We start from the raw sequence: 3392 nt of genomic DNA, 5'->3' as shown, positions 1-3392 counted from the left end.
TGGTTGACTACCTATTAAGTGACAGACACAGTTTTATTGGGGTGGGGGGAAGAGACACAGAGGGGGGGGCAGAGAGAGAAAAAGAGAGAGAGAGAGAGGCAGAGAGAGAAAGAGAGAGAGAGAGAGAGAGAGAGAGAGAGAGAGAGAGAGAGAGACAGAGACAGAGACAGAGACAGAGACAGAGACAGAGACAGAGACAGAGACAGAGAGAGAGAGATTTAGCACTAAGTATATGTCAGGACCTGTACTAAGTTTGGGGGATAAAAACAGAATAGTCAAGGGACTTAGACTTAGGCAGCATCTAGTTTGTATAGTGGATGAAAGAAATGGAACATTGAACTTTGAATCAAGAAAACTCTTACACCGTTAATTTCCTTGTATGTAAAATGCAGATAATGATAAAACGTGCCTCTTGGAGTTGCTGTGAGAATCAAATAATTTAATATGTGTAAAGTACTATATGCAAAATGCAAAGCGCCATAGAATATGTTATTAATCACGTCTCAGAGGTCATTTCAAATGTTTAGTTAGGGGGTAATAAAAGAAATACATCCAGAGTATAGGAAACATGATGTGGATATGGTCAATGTCAGGTAGAAGCATAGATCTGGACAATGTAAAGAGAAAAATCTACTATCAGATCTCTCTGGGAAAGAGAACAAAAACAAAAATGAATTTGGTCCTGCCCTCATGGAGCTAATATTCCAAAAGTTTGAAGTACTGTAACTTACATATATTTCAAATTCACAAGATATTTGTACAAAATTTGAGCACTTAAAAATTCACTCTTGAAATGAAAAAAAATCTCATACATCATATGTATCATAAATTTATATGCCTTTTTATTTGTGTGTATATATGCTACCTGAAGAATGGGTCTAATGTATTGAGAATGAAATTTTCTTTGGAGAGTATTTTCTTTAATGTTTCTCAATTAAATATGCCTGTTTACATAATCTTTACATATTCAGAAGTAAAAGTGTTTTCTCTTTAACACACAATGGATTTTTGGAGAGAAACTCTCTAAACAAAGTTAAAGTAAAATCTATTGGTGAAAGATTTCACTTATGCATCATTAACTGGAGTTTTTATATTGAAACCATGTTTCATCCCTGTCCAATCTTTTTTTTAATTAATTAATTTATTTTTTAGTTTTCAACATTCATTTCCACAAGATTTTGAGTTATAATTTTTCCCTCATCTCTCCCCTATTCCCTGTTAGAGATAACATGCCCTCCCCTTTTACTTTCTTGTAGGGCAAGATGGATTTCTATACCTCATTCCCTATATATCTTACTTTCTAGTTGCGTGTAAAAACAATTTTAATATTGCTTTTTAAAACTGTGTTTTCCAGGTTCTTTCCTTTCTTCCCTCCTCACTTAACCCCACTGGGATGACAAGCGATTCAATATAGGTTCAATACATATGTAGTTACACAAAAATATTTCCATAGTAGTTATGTTGTGAAAGACTAACTATATTTCTCTCCATCCTATCCTGCTCTCCCATTTATTCTATCTTCTCCTTTGACCTTATCCTTTTTAAAAAATGTTTGCTTCTAACTACCCTCTCCCCAAATCTGCCCTCTCTTCTATTGTCCCCCCACTTATCCTCTTCCCCCTTACTTTCCTGTAGGGTAAAATACCCAAATGAGTTATTCCCTCCTTAAACCAAATCCAATGAGAAAAAGTTTGACTCATTTCTTTTCACCTTTCTGCTCTTCCCCTCCATTGTAACAGTTTTCCCTTGTTTATTTTATGTGAGATGATTTATCCTATTCTATCTCTCACTTTCTCCTTCTCCCAATATATTCTTCTCTCATCTCTTAATTTTATTTTTTAGATATCATTCCTTCCTATTCAACTCATCTTGTGCCCTCTGTCTATGTATACATGTACATGCATATATTGTAATAGTAATGAAATTTGAACATCCCCTTGTATTTGCAAACAAACAGGTACTTAGCACTTAGTTTCAAGTTAATTTGTTAAGAAACAGAAAGTATGAACTCCTGTTCTGGATGTAACAGGAACAGGTGGAACAGGGAGGAGCTAATACCTTATATACTGAAAAGCACAATCTGGAGAGTCAGAACTTCTTAGACCAAGCCATGTGGAGGCTGAGGAGGAGAGGCCCAGGCTGGAGAAAGTGATTTTGATTTTGAAAACAGAGTTTATAATGGCACAGCTTCTTCTGAGACCTAGCCAAAACTTCTGCTGAGTGCTTCTGCAAACCACCCAAAGCTACAAAAGCTTCTGAGGGCCAGCTGGAGCTGCCAGAAGAAGCACGACAGTGGTGTTGGTACTCTGTCTGTCTATTTGGGGTCCATGTTAATTTCACAGGCAGAAAGAGAATTCATGAGGATGCCAGCAATGTGAATGAATATTATTATGGCTTTTTTAAGTCGTGTTTTCCCAGGAACAGAAACTGTGAGGGACTTGAGGTGGATTAGACACTGGAAGCTTCAGTGTGGAACTGCACAGAGAGCTGGACAAGGAACTGGGAACTGTCTGCCTTTGAACTCAGGTGGCAGTTGTTTAAATTTAGGCAGGAGATGGGACCATTGAAGAGGAACCATGGAAGCTGAGAGCCTGCCTTGAGTCAAGATAAAAAGACCTCTCCTTGGGTATATAATTCTGACTCATGAGACAGTAACTTATTGGTCACCTGGGGTGGATGGCCTTTTCATTGTCCACTACCCTTTAAGAGGGTACCTAGTAGTGACTGATGATATTGTAACTTATTTGTGATCTAGGGGAGGATGGACTTTGTACTTTCCACTCCCCCTTAAAAGGGTACTTAGTAGTGACTGATATATTGTCACTTAATTATGACCTAGGGATGGATGACCTTTGTACTTTGTGATTGACTAAATGAATGTACTTTGTTTAAGAAGGAAGACTTTCTGATTAAAGAGATTAAGAAGATGTGACCTAAGGATGGATATTGTTAATGACTAAATGAAAGCACCTTGCTTGAAAGAAAACTTTAACTTTTGTACTCTGTGATTGAATTAAGGATTTACTAAATGAAGGACTTACTAAATGAATGTTATTTTTTGCTTAAAACTATGTGACAACTTTGTTGAAAACCATGTGGCCATTTTAGTGATAAGTTGTGAGGTTATAAAATTCTGAATGCTGTATTTTGTTTACTGTGAATGTTTTGCCTTAGTTTGTCACTGAATAAATAGAGAGTTCACTATACTGTTTATCAGAACCTTGAAAAGCTATTTTCATTAGCAGTCTTCTGGAAAGCTGTTCATTCTTGGCTTTACATACACACACACGCTATACATACATATATGAATGTAGGTAGACAGATGATAGATAGATAGATAGATAGATAGATAGATAGATAGATAGATAGATAGATAGATAGATAGATAGATA

Source organism: Petaurus breviceps, unplaced genomic scaffold (assembly GCF_028583685.1).
Source record: "Petaurus breviceps papuanus isolate PSGF00001 unplaced genomic scaffold, PetGlider_PUasm1.0 90686, whole genome shotgun sequence".
NCBI classification, from domain to species: Eukaryota; Metazoa; Chordata; class Mammalia; order Diprotodontia; family Petauridae; genus Petaurus; species Petaurus breviceps.
The sequence above is the reverse complement of the archived record's forward strand: the minus strand, read 5'-3'. Positions refer to the sequence as shown.